Below are 15,244 nucleotides of genomic sequence, written 5' to 3' on the forward strand. Positions count from 1 at the left end.
CTACAAGTGCACCAAATACGAGTTTATCTGCTGAATTTATTTAACGAGTACCTATATGTGAGTGAAAGTACTTACTCAGTTTTAGTTCAAATATTATCACGAATGAGTAAAATTATCAAAATACTCAATATTAAGTGAAAATGTTGTAACCTGAGAGGTTATTTTTTTAATTTATCTGACTACCGTTATGACCAGTATCATAACGAGTCTGGATTTCAAAAGAGTTTACTATTCAATTCTCAAAAGGGAGTATATAATTATCATAATATTTTAATTAATACGTGGGAACTTAGAAATGCTGTATGTTCGGAGAATGAATTTCAAGCACTTACCCTCTATTGCTTACGTAAAATGTAATCCAGTGGCTGGCTATATACAGGGTGACACTGAAGTTGAGAGAAAGGGTTTTACTAACAATAAACAAAAAAAAACAAACAAAATAACAATACAACGGCTCGATCAACATTATTAACTAATTTATTATCACGCCACAGCGTACCGAGATTCAGGGAATGCGCGCTCCATAGCAAAATTTGGAATGACTTTATCCATGATTAAATTAACCCGAGACTTTAAAACTAAGTAGACTGCTCAATGTGAAACCCAAGGAAGAACTGATTTTCTCGAGATCTCTCCTGAATTTGACATTTCGCTTCGACACCAATTTCTTGGGTCGAGTTGTTTCTGTTCTTATCTTACTGGCGGGAACCATGGATATCGGGACGCTTTGGCATAACTATGCTGTTAATAATTGACTGGACTTACATTTATATGAATAATTTTGAAACTAAACTTACAAATAACCCCAGCCTTTCTCTAGTGACTCCATGTAGCGATACGGGACGGATTAGTCGATTTCATTTAATATATCCTTATAGTGTGGAAAATCCGCCAAAAAACCAGCTATTTCTTTTCCTTACAACATTCTAACAACTTATTATTGGAATTCCTACGTTCTTTGGAATGCATTTCGCGCGTTATTTGAAATATCGTTTTTTTCTCTTTATACTAGATGCTCAACACATGGCCCCGACAGTTTAAGTGAACTTGTTAAGAAAATATTGCTAAATTTCTCCGAAGGACGACGCTACTTGAGAGCCCTCAACTTTCGATAATTAGTGTTGAAAGAAATAGTTTACTTTTTGGCCCACCAGTTCCGAGAACTAACAAATAAATTACTACGCGTCCCGGCCTTTGTTACAATATATTTAATAATTTCACTCCGTAGCTTTATTGTTTTCACTCATTTTTTTTACAGTTTATTTGTGTCATATTTTGAGTTTCACATTTTTTAATTCAGCTCATTTTTCTAAGATGATGGCTTACTTTTTGTTTCCACCGAAATACCAAATTAATCATTTTTATGTTTGTCGTTCATTAGTTATTCAAAACAGAACAGAAGATAATTTGAAACATTTTAATGATTTTTATCCATCTTCAGCTATTATTAAACTGCTGCAGATATCTTAATTACCGATTGGTATCATAAATCAACTTTTTCAGACTCGATACCCTTTTCTCAAAAAAGGATCAGTATTAGGTATTATAAATTTAAAAATAAGAGCACTTAGCTTACGTAGCTTATTACATTCTATGTTTCATACAAAAAATGTGAACCTAATACGAACTTTATTAAACAACACCCACGAAGTTCACAAACCCCATTGAAAATATTTTTATAATTTTCCTGTTAAATTATTGAAAAAAATTCTGCCTCAAAACAATAACCAAATTAAAAGAGTAATAACAATTCGATATTAGAAAAATAAAAGCTATTTTATAAAATTCCATAGATATAACGAGCGTTCAAATAAAAACGTGGTCGAAGTTGGCTCTGACACATTGGACGTAGGGAGTAGCTTATAGCGACCAACTTAACCTCATTTCTCAACGAGCTGTATAGCAGCTGTCAGTTTCAATAACGTTAATGACTATATAACTTTATTTTAAAGAATAATCGTGATAACAATAACAAACAATTAAAGGAGCTGCGGAAAGTGTCCCCCTCCTTGTTCCAAACACTTTTCACACCTGTTCCTCAAAGAATTAAAGACATTTTCTAAGATGCTCGGGGTATTGTTAATTTCACGAATCTTGTCTATAAGTCGAGCCTGCAGATGGTTTAAATCAGGAATAGGCAGTTCAAAAATAGTGTTTTTAAGGTAAGGCCACAAAAAGAAATCACACGGCGTAATATCACATGACCTCGGTGGAAATTCATGTTCAGCATTGAGACTTATTAGTCGATTTTGGAAAACTTTCCTTAACATATTCATCATCTCGCTTGCCGTATGTGCCCTTGCGCCATCTTGTTGAAAGTAAAAGTTTGTAATACCTTTGCGCAGTAAGAGTACCATTAAAAAAAATAGGTCCATAAATCCCCCTTCGATTGAGAGCACACCAAACTCCAATTTTTTGAGCGTGTAGAGGGCCCTCGACAAATAAGTTATCTGGTTTTTCAGAAGACCACTTTCTCATATTCTGTGAGTTTACGTAACCACTTAAATGAAACCACGCTTCATTAGAAAAAAAGGTGATATTATATGAAGTTCACCGTAGTTGTTTAAAAACCATTCACAAAATACAGCCCGTCGCGGAAAATCAACTTCATGAAGTTCTTGCTGACAAGTTAAACGATAGGAGAACAAACGCAAACCTTTTTTTAACACTGTGTGGCAGGTACCGACTGATACTCCCACCATTTGTGATAAAACACGTACAGAAGTTCTTGGCGCATTTTCCATTATTTGTTGGACATTTTCTTTTAATTCTTCAGTCCGCTTTTTAGGTCGGCCGCTTCCTTCTTTTCTTGTTACACTGCCCGTTTCACACAACGCTGAACTGCACTTTGAAAAATTTTGCACTCAACAACGCCGGGAAATTGATTTTGAAATTCTATGAAACATTCCTCAATAGAATACTTCCATATTCCATCAATCTTGCGTCCATTTCTAAAGTAGGACTCTATGATAAACACTTTTTGTTCTTGAGAAAACACCATTTTAAACGCTTTTTAAAACGAAAATATTCAAATTTATAGCGGCGATATAGCGCTTTGACAGATGACGTTTAAGTTCATTTGCTATACGCTACGCCCTACGTCTAAATTTTCAGAACCAACTTGACCACGTTTTTATTTGAACGCACGTTATAAAAGGATTCTCTGTAATATATTTAAATAATAATTAACTTCATATAAATTTTGGTAACGGTTTTATTAAAAATATATTACGAAAATTAAACTAGACACCTCCAGGGTAACTTGAGAGCAATGTTATTTATAAAATACCTTGTTCAGATATCCCAAACTTAAGAACATCTTATTATAATTGGATACATAAAATTAAATTAAAATCAGAATTATTATAAATTACTTCAATGCGAAACATATTTAAGAAATAATTATTTTTATGTATTTGTAATTGTTTTTAACCCACCCAAAAGAGAAAATCTTCTCATGCCACCTATGGTAAGCTGAAAATCTGTTTTTAAATTTTATGTTTAAAATAGGAAAATTCAATATTCCCAATTTTAGATTTAAATGTCTTCATATGCTTTTATATTTTTTTACTTGTAAAATTGGGCGCATGTATGTAATTTGCAAAATAACAAAAAGTTCTATTCTTCAAATTTCCAACGAAAAAAAAAAGATAGCGTGACAGCTGACGGTTCAATCTTATTAAAAATGGAGCGCTATACGAAAGAAGAATGCGTTTTCATTATTGAGCAATATTTTAAACACAATGAAGGTTTGGCAACTTACAGTTTGCAACTTTATACAAAATATGGTCGGAATAGTGATTTAACTTCATCAAATGTGAAGAGATTAATTCAGGGAGACTGGATCGATTAGTGATCTTAAACACTCAGGTCGTACTTCAACAAGTCGTTCAATACAAAACAGAAGCAGTTCGTGAGTGTTGCTGATCAATTCGGCACCGTGGTCAAAAATTGGACATTTCGAGAAGCTCTCTACAGCGTATTTTCATGCTAGATTTGCTTTTTCATGCTTACAAAGTTCAATTGACTCAAGGACTGAAGTCTGCTGACCATGCAGAGCGAAGAGTATTCGTTGAATGGATTCAGTGATGAGACTCATTTTCATCTCGACTTCGTTAATCGACAAAATTGTCGCATTTGGGGTTCAGAAAATCCAGTAGTGATTGTTGAGAAACAAATGCATTCACAACGTGTCGCTGGTCAGGCAATAACAGCTATGGTGCTCGCTATCGCGACATGATAATCCAATTTCTTGTGCCCAAATTGCAATGTATGGATGTAGACGACATGTAGTTTCAACAAGACGGTGCCACATGCCATACAACCCGAGAAATAATTTAATTACTACATGAAAATCGTGTAATTTCCCGTTTTGGTGATGCGGGTTATGCGATTTAATGTCATCGGACATTTTTCTTTGGCGTTTGTCAAGATCTAAGGTTTATGTCAACAAACTCACGACCACCCATGACTTGAAGAAGGAAATTGAACGCTGTATCAGCGAAATTTATCCGCATTTATGTAAAACGATAACGGAAAATTTCGACAAAAGAGTGCGTATGTGCCAACAAAGCCGTGGAGGCCATTTACCCGATATACTATTCCATACATAACTGTATACTTTATGAATCAATAAAAAACTATACAATACAAATACGGGATTGCTTTTAAGATTTTTGCTTCCCGATGAAAAAATTGTGTATAGTTTAGAAACAATCCTTATGATGATAGAGAAAAGGGAACTCCCAATATATTATTACAAGAAACATTCCAAATATTTGGCATACTTCAATAACACTCTATTCGTGCATAAACTGGGACGAGTAAATGCAACCAAAACTAGGGCATATGAAAATTAATTCCTATAATTTTAGACGAATTACATAAACGAGCCAAGACTTTATAATTGTAGTAATACCCTTAGTCACTATCACTAACTTATAGTAGCAATCATCGCGAATATACGGGCAATCGACTATATCTGAATCGTCTGGTTATTTCGACAGATTCCTAAGCGAACGTGACTCTAACAGGCACTCATTTATTGTCTGAGATAGATTTCTGTGTAAGTAACATGTAGAATAATTATAATATCTTGCAAAACATTAAGATATAGACAAGATAAATGCTATTGTATCGGTTATCAGGTAAAATGATCTGTGTATAAGAAAAGGATTTGTCAATAGATGTTGAGGACGTTATAATAATGTTGATGGCTTAATAAGACGGCCGAAAATTGCATTTTTTACAAATTACTAAAATGTCCTGTAACAGGCACGTCGTTCAGGATATCTTGCACGGTACACTTGACAAACTCTGTGGGCATTTTCGTTTGCTTCGCCATAAATTATGAACATGTCATAGTATTCGCGATTGTTAAATAAATGCGCCATTTTCAAAAGAAAACTTGGAAATACGGCTATTAAATATAGGTATTCTCAAAAAACAGCACAGCAATCTCTACAACAATGTATTACAAACTGACATTTGAATACAGTCCGGCTTCATAAGAAACCTACAAACTCGTAAAAAGTGTTAGAGAATTTTTTGTAAGTACTCGCCGCTATAAAATACATGTATTTCAGCAGTTCCAAAACAGTTTTAAACACATTATTAATTAGCTTTTTTCAAATTCAAAAATCAAAAAATTGTTCCAAAAATCTTATCAAATGAAGTTTAACAATTGTTTTGTGATATTTTGCCACTTGTGAACATTTAAAAAATTTGTAAAATAAATCCTTGCACCAAATGGATCAGTCAAGGGTTATTTTTATGAAAATAGTTTTACCTAACCAAAAAATCTCACACTGAAGTAATGAATCAAGTGAAGAACTGCCAAAGAGATGTCGTTATCGTGCGAAGAGAAAATCGACATTTATCTTTAGTTGCTAAAGAGATTATAAAAATGTATATTGAGCCTGAAAAGTTTAGCAAAATGGATAATATAGGAAAAACGGCAAAACAAGTGAGAGCAAAAGGATAATCGTGGCACTTTGGGTGTGCAGATTTAATCCGGCGTAATTAAAATCTTTATTAAGATGTAATATCACCCACTCTAAATGCTAATGATTCCTATTGTTAGTGAGTAGTTGTAAAAATTGTGTTTCACACGTTACAGCTGTTAAACATTCATATTGCGAATACTACAGAGATATTTATTATCAACGTAGCTGATAATAATGTATGTATGAATGTATACTTTACTTATTTTCATTTATGTTAATTTATTTACTTTTTCTAAGTTAATGTCGAAATAAAAGACAGTCTTACAATTTCGTGCAAACAGTTCATCTTTTTCTTGCACAAATAATTTTTAACACCAGAAAAAAGTATAGTAATGCGACAATGCGACAAGTCAAACGATGTAAAATAACGTCACGTTAGTAGATTTTTCATAAACAAATCGCCAATACAATTTTTCAGTAAGACCACATTATTTAAATAAGTTTTTGACAAAATAACAATAAATGAGAAACAAGTAAGTACTTAGACAAAAAAGTCTATGTACACATCTTAGCATAATTTAATATTATTGAAAAGCGAAGGGAATAGATGGGTAATACCTATTTATAAGACAGGTTGAAAAAAACGCAAGATGTAACTAAAATGAATGTCGTTTTAAGGCAAAAAATTAATATTTTTTAACTTTTGTCAATTTAATTATTTATTTACTTACGCTTTGCATTAAGTAATTTAGCACTAAAAATAATAGTCAACCTCCTGTTAATAAGATCTTCATCATCATAATGCGTAGAAAAAAAAAACACGTAAATTAGGATTAATTATAGTGAAAAAGGTTACTTGGAATTATCACATCGAAATGGGAATGATGTTCGGTCATCAGAGCAAAAATAGTTTCAGGTGTTTGAGTTACTCAAACGGAACTGAAAATTCGCACTTTTTGTCAAGGGCACAATAAAATTCGGACGGTATAGTATTTAAACAATTTTTTATCTTAGATGTCACGAAAGCCACCTAAAATAGCAAATTGTTTTAAATTGTCACCACTAAAAATAATTAATTATTGCCATTTACAGTTTACTTAAATGATTTTAAAGGTTTTTGTGCGAAGCCTTAGTCTTAAAAGTATTTCGAGATATGTTACGCATAGTTTAAATTTGGATTTATTTTTTAAGTAATATTATCCAAATACCACATGTTGCGGGAAAGGTAATTTAACGGGTTGACTATGTAACTTAGTTCTGAACTTTTTTGTTTCTCGTTCAATTACAATGAATCAAATCGGTTAAGAAAAATGAACATTTGTAAAATTTCAAATCACATTGATCACAATGATCCATATGCTTTGAAATGTCGTAAATTTCGAGGTATTTCCATAAAAAAAGAACTTTAGTTTTGTCATCGCTTGAAAATTGGCGAAAAAGTTTTTTTAAGTGTTAAAACAAGTAGTTACACCTGCTAGTTCTTGTTTTAGAATTTCTGTGTATGTTAAGAAAGTTATTATTTACAAAGAATGCATTCTCGTAAATTTTTCTTAAATGCATAGTCATTAAAATTAAACTAGAATTTAATAAATCTAGAAATTACTATTGTTCAAACAAATTTTAGAATCGAATAAAATTTAAAAAGTTTGTTTATATGTTGAAGTTCATTTCTTTATACAGGGTGATTCACAAATGGTGACCAAAAATGAAACCTCGTATTCTTTAGTGAATTATAAGGGGAGTCTTCCCTATGAAGTTTTTATCTAGGACGTTAAAAATATACAGGGTGTTAAACTTTAAAAAATATTTTTAATTTTTATAAATAATTAAAAAACTAGTAAGTGAAATAATTTGAAATTGGACACAAGTATTTATGTAAACATTGTCCAAAATTTGAGGGCTTGCCTCCAGTGGCGGAGATACAGGGTATCGGTGATATATTTTTCTAAATAAAATAGTACGCCACTAATTTACGGTAATACCTAACTATGATATTTGATATTTTCGGATTCTTCTTCTTCTTTCAATTTTCTACTACTCCCTTATGTTTTTCGAAAAAAGCCTGATTTACTAGTAAAACTTAAATAACTAACTCAAAACACACTGCGATATTCGAATATAGGTAATGCTTTTTGCATAGAGGGATAGTAGGATGCAATAGCAACTTTGACATTCTGAGCAGTTAGAAGATAGAATAAATGATGCTTTTTGACAGATTCAAGCAACAATAAATTTCGAACAAATTACATTTTCGTTACTAAAAAGATGTCGGGCATGTGTTCATGGAAATGGAGATATTTTTGAGCATTTACTCAAATAAAATCATTAAAATGATGACTAATCAGGCTTTTTTTCAAAAAACATAAGAGAGTAGTAATTTGTAGAAAATTGAAAGACGAATCCGAAAATATCATGGTTGTTACCGTAAAGCAATGGCGTACTATTTTATTTAGAAAAATATGCCACCGATCCGTATCTCCGCCACTGGAGCATGTAAATTTCAGGAAAACCCTTCAGATTTTGGACAATGTTTACATAAATACCTGTGCCCAATTTCAAATTATTTCACTTACTACTTTTTAAATTAATTAAAAAATTTTTAAATATTTTTCGAAGTTTAACACCCTGTATCTTTTTAACGAAGCGTCCTAGATAAAAACTTTATAGAAAAGACTCCCCTTAAAATTCACCAAAGAATACGATGTTTCATTTTTGTCACCATTTGTGAATCACCCTGTATATTGTACTTACTCTTTCCCTGATGATGGTATAATAGCCTAAATTACTACAAAAGAAAAATAATTATTTTTACACTGAAAGAAATATGCTTATTAAACTGTTTCCCTAGAATAATGTGTATAGCGCATATTAAAACTTTTATAACAAATATACAACTTTTATTAAAAAAAACATTCATCTTCATACTCATTATTCATTGTTTAATACACCATATGCATCTATGAAATAAAGGTTATAATGAACTACTTATATACAGGGTGATTCACAACTTATCCAAAAAAAATTGGGAATAGATGCAGCATGAGAAATGGAGTCAATATCGTAAAAAAAAATTGTAAAATCCTTATAGTTTCCGAGAAAAAAAATATTGAAGTTATAGTACATTCAACCACTACATAGCTAGACAACTGTAGTCTTTAGCGTCATTCGCAATACGCGTGGAGAGCCACGTGGCCTCAGCGACTCCGAATACTGAAATCCATTTTGCAGTCATAGTTGCGATAGTGTTTATCTGTTATCTGTGGTGTTTACAATAGATTTTTCGTAGTGAGTGTCAAAAATGGTTTGCGTGTATAGCAATTCGGAGTTTTATCGTTTTAATTTATGGTGAAGCAAGACAACATTTGTATTATGGTGAAGCATTAGTTCGTATAAACTTAGTAAGACATACCCAAATATGTTTACACGTTGGTGGATAAAATTTTGAACAATTGTTGTTGTAACATCGGGTATGTCAAATGATTTTATTATTTAAAAACACAAATTAATTTTATTAATAATTTATTTTAATTAATAAAAGCAAAAGCAGTTGAATTTGCCGATATAAAATAGGTGCTATAAAATTATATTTATTTCTTTCCTTGCGAAAAGTTTTGTCCGTTTTTATCACACTGCCATGCCGGTCGCATTGTGCGAGGTCAGGTTTTACAGTGGACGTTTCCAGTGCCGTGCAGAAGTGTATTTTTAAATCATAATTTGGAACTACCCTTTTTGATTTTTTCTATACAAAATTGTATTTGTAAGAGTCCCTTGTACATCCAGAATTTTTTTTTTTGGATAAGTTCTGAATCACCCTGTGAGGTGTTGTAGGCTTTATGGTTCATTTGCTTAGTAGGGAAGATTTGTTTTATAAAGACCAGAATTATTCGTTTCCATAATTTTTAACGTGTACAACGCGTCTTATAATGGTTAAGTGATCGTCACCTTTCGGTGCATAATCGGTTATATGATCGTTAAATTTCCGACAGTCCGCTGTGCATCGACTATTTTGCTTCTTCCAGTTGGATGAGAATAGACCGTAGCCACATATTTTGAGAGGGGTACATGATCATACCGTGTTGACTGAAGTGGAAAGTATCTAACTGTTTTATGGTGTGTAATTGTTTTGTTTTTTCATATTTAAATCTTGTCTAAATCTTAAAATTTATTATCTTGTGTGCCCTATTAGAAACCGCTGATGCGTTACATAAGATGAAGGGACAGAAGGCTAATGGTGGCAAAGAAGAGCGCGGGTAAAGTCAATCAATCAGAGAAAATAGAATTAGAAGAAAATAAAATCAACCTTTCAGGTGATGCTCAATCTTAGGGTGGAAGAGCTATAGCGCAAATTTCCATTTAATGTAATGTAATACAAGAAGACACGGGTGCATTGCTACTAAGAAGATAAGCTGGACAGTTTTAAGAGCGATTTATCATTTTTTATACTTAAATTTATTTTAATTATTTATTTACTCTTAAAATATCCAACGGGTGAAATCCACTTAAAGGATAAGTTTTAGTACAAAAAAAAAACATTAATGGAAAGAAGCACTAAAAATATATCCTAAAAATTAATATAAAAGTTACAAAAGAATAAAAAAGACCAATACACAGAAACAATACAAAATCTTAAGAACAAAAGTAATATATGTATATATAAAAGTCAAAGTCAATAAAAACAACCAACAGAACAGTCAAAAACAATGAAAAAATATACATATTAAAATTAAAGAAACAAGAATATACACAATAGACCTAATTAAAGTATGCCTTTACATCTCTTACATTACAAAAAGTAATATCAAAACCCTCCATATTATTACAATTGCACAACATTTGATATAAAGGCGACTTTAATAATAAATTAGTACGGGTAAAGGGTAACATAAATAGCGTATTGTTCCTAGAATTCACTCTGGGAACTCTATACGACAACTGCTCATTAATGGACTCACACTTAATTTTGAAGTGAATAATTTTATATAAAAATATTAAGCTGTGCATGGTACGTCTGCTAGTAAGACTCTGTAGATTAAACCGAACACAGAATAATTGTTGTGGAGTACCTCGAGCAGGATAAACCCCATCCAACAGAAATGCGACAGATTTAAAAAATCTTCGTTGTACCCGTTCTAATAAGAAGGTATATGTAATATAAATTGGGTTCCATATAACTGAACCATATTCTAATTTGGATCTTACAAAAGTTATATACAATAATCGCAGAATGGACTGGTTTCTGAAGTCTCGAGAGTTTCTCAAAACAAATCCGAGACTCCTATACGCATTGGCTAAGGAACCGTGGATGTGCCGCAAGAAACTCAGCTGCGCGTCAAAAATAATACCAAGGTCTTTAATGCAATCAGGCCTCTTGAGAACATTGCCTTGCAATACATAATCGAATGTGATAGGCACTTTTTTCCTATGTAAAGACATAACATTACATTTGTTAATATTAAGAGGCAACGTGTTTTTATTATACCAATCATTAAGTGAAGCAAGATTTCTCTGAAGATTCTCACAGTACAAAACAGAGTTGATCTGACCAAATATTTTTACATCATCAGCGTATAATAAATAATGAATGTTTAGATCTACCGCAATATCATTAATAAAAATATCAAACAGAAGAGGTCCAAGTATGGACCCTTGAGGTACACCTGATGTTTGAAGAAACGCATTTGATTTGAACCCACGATATTGCACATATTGGGATCGGTTACGGAGGTATGAATGAAATAATTTTATTAAACCATTACATAGACCTACGTTGCTAAGTTTATTTAACAATTTGGAGTGATCAAGTCTATCGAACGCTTTAGAAAAATCCGTATAAATGACGTCGACCTGACTTCCGACATCAAGAGCTGCAGAAATATATTAAATGTTTGTTATATGCTTACATTAGAAGCTCAGCTTGAATTATAGTTCTACAATAAAATTTCTGAAAATTTAATGACGTATGTTTTTTAACTTATACAAAGTATACAACAGTTTAATACATTTATTATTATAAAACTTCTAATTAGTGCTAGATGTTTTAATAACGAGTATGGAGTACAATATGTTTTATTTATATCAGTGGGTTATTGAGGATTATAATATTTTAACTTAATCCGCGAATACTGAAAATAGTGAACATATTTTTTAAATAAACTGCATTTGTTACATTACAAAGGAAAGTATGCAAGCTGTTTCGCAAGGGGGCAAACCAGTTGAACATTGTTAACTTTAGTTATTTGTAAAGGTCACATCGATTAACGAAATACTAACCTCGATGTCTGAGATTGTAATCCATCTATATCTATAAGGAAATAAAAAAATATCGTGGGAGCCTAACTTCCCTAACATCAAAACATTCGTACAGCGCAAATTGTTTGTTGTAATTACACCGAACAACAAAATTTCATTGGGAACCTGTTGGCCTATAAATCTCTTCCCTGATAAATTAGCTACATCGGTTCCTTTTTTGGGTTAGCCCTGCAGACTATTCATGGTAGTGCGTAACCATTTTCACATTTAAATTTTAAATCAAAGCTCTTGGGAATTCCGCCATTTTAGGAAAATTTCTTTATTATGGCCACCACACACGGCCACGCTTGCGTTTGTTAATTATTTATTTTATAACGACTGTAAATAACGGAATCACAGATGGCTATGTTGGCGATTTGCACAAGAACGTCGATAACAATTAAAACGAATATAATTTTTAAGCGGACGCGAGTATATGGAGATGCCAGTTTCTTCTGGCAAGGCTGATGGACAAATCAAGTCTAATTAATTGCCGTTTCTTTGACTCGGCGTAATAAAAAGTTTTATAGCGGGTTGTTAAAGGTAAAGGTTATTCTTTCTACAATAGTAGATGATCTTTAAATTTTAATGCAAAAGCTTATCTTGTGCCAACATCCATTCGATGTATTGCGTTAATAACTTAGTATTGTTGAGTCACTGTTAATAAACCTTGCTGAGTCTAAAATAGACTTGCATTTTTACTACGTGTTTGATTGTGATTTGCAAATACCAAATTAAATTGTGGGTTTTTTGAAATACAATTAGCTGTAATATACAGGATGTCCCAATTAAAACTTCCCTCACCTGGAAAATATTGGAATTGAAAAGAAACCAAAAAAACTGAGACGTTGATTTTCTTTTCAAGGGGGACACGTAAAGGCGTAAGGTTTGGTGTCTTGGAAACTACCCCCTAGGCTAGGCAGGGGCGTAAAATACCCTTAAACTCTAAATGGCACCCTATGTTGAGTGACAGCTCATTTTAAAGCTTTTTCAGTTCTGCTCACGATGACATACGACTTTTTAAATTTTGGTTTGGATATGACAATAAAATCATCATTTAAGGAATAAGACAAACTGTCAATGAATGAAAGAATGTTATTTTATTAAATAATGTTCAAATTGGTTTTCCTCCGCTTCCATACAATAATAAAATCATTGCTCTACTTACGAACGAACATTTCCAAGCATTTCGGGTGTTATCTGGCGACATTCTTCAACAATTTCTCGATAAAAAAATTTGTTTTGATTTTTCGTTTAAAAAATAAATAATAGAAAAATAAAAACTTCATACTCTATTAGTTCAACTTTTTTACCTGTTTTACTTTAAACGAGACAATATTGTCTCAACAGTACAAGACGAGACAATATCCAAGAAATCAAACAAAAGAACATCCCGTAAAATCATCACAGTCGATTGAATCCCATTTTAGTTTATACAATGGGGTCATTCAACAAATTTTCAAAAGCATTCTTATACACAAAGTATTGCTCATGATTAGGCGATACTGAAAATTTCAACTCAATCCGTTGAGCGATTTTCAAACTATATGATTTTTAAAATGCGAATATTTGTCTCAGCCGCGGCAATGCAATGACGTCACCGCATGGGAAGGTCAGCTGGCTTGGCGCTACTTCCAGATGAGTTTCTGCATCTACAGAATGTTTTAGAGTTTGTGCATATTAAATTTAAAAAATGGAAGCAAATTTCGTGAAAGCAGATTCTTCTAATTTGCCAGAAGTAGGTTTGTTAATGGTTATGGATTTTTTTTAATAAAAACCACGACTTTATCAGTGCTGAGATGAAAGGAGTGAAATGAAAGTTTGGATGTTTTTGTACAATAAGAATAGTAAATAAGAATAAGAATTTTACGTTTAATTGGACTAAACCGTTTCTGTCACAGGTTTCAAAGGTTTACCTGATCAAATACAAAATTCTTATTACTATTTTTATTTCCATGGAAGCTACATAAATTTATTATGTACTTTTATATAAATACTTACAACCGGATTTATGAAAGAGGCATAAGGCGTTAGTCGGACTAAGGAATTTTGCGCTCACAAAAAAATGCGATATCCTTGCGATAATAGTTACGCCAAAATTTAGACCTACATAACATGCATAAAAATCTTGTCTTGTGATTAAACTATTATTACGCACTGGATTTACTTATAAAAAAAATAAAATGCTCTTTCATGAATCCGGTTGATAGTCCCTATAGGTATTTGTATAAGTGTATATATATTGACTTTTATTGACCTGTCCCATGTCATGTTTTATGGATTAAATAAATAAATAAATAAATAAATGTAACAAGTGTATAGCACGAGATAATGTCGTATTTCCACTTCAAAATTCACCTATATTTTCAATCGGAAACCGGAATAAACCCGNATTATTTAATAATATAATAATATAATAATCTTAAAAATTCATAAGTATCACCCATACAAAATTAATTTGGCGTGACTAAAATCCACGCATTTTTCATGAAACTCATACGCAGCATCCGAGGAAATCGAATGTTTGGGCATACTGGGAGACCTCAGATCATCTCATAGGGCCTTTCTTCCTACCGGGAAATCTGGATGGACACAGGTATCTGAGTCTACTGGAAACGAATATCTACCCAATGATTGTGGAAGTATTGGAAAATAATAACGCTTTGCTAGAAGAGGATGTGTGGTTGCAGCAGGATGGTGCTCCACCACATTATGCCGCAGCTGTGCGTTATTTTCTTAATCGGAACTTTCCAAATCAGTGGATAGGACGCAGAGGTTCAATAGAGTGGCGTCTGAAATCGCCAGATCTAACGTCCTTAGACTGTTTTCTATGGGGACACTTAAAGTCAACACAACTGACTTGAGGAGCTCTGTCGGCAAATTGTTGAAGATAACGCGCGAAATGCTTCGAAAAGGTTGTTTGGAAGTGGAGCAACGATTTTATTATTGTATGGAGCGGAGGAAAACCAATTTGAACATTTAATAAAATAACATTCTTTCATTCATTGTCT

The sequence above is a fragment of the Anoplophora glabripennis genome, unplaced genomic scaffold (assembly GCF_000390285.2).
Source record: "Anoplophora glabripennis isolate ALB-LARVAE unplaced genomic scaffold, Agla_2.0 scaffold484, whole genome shotgun sequence".
NCBI classification, from domain to species: domain Eukaryota; kingdom Metazoa; phylum Arthropoda; class Insecta; order Coleoptera; family Cerambycidae; genus Anoplophora; species Anoplophora glabripennis.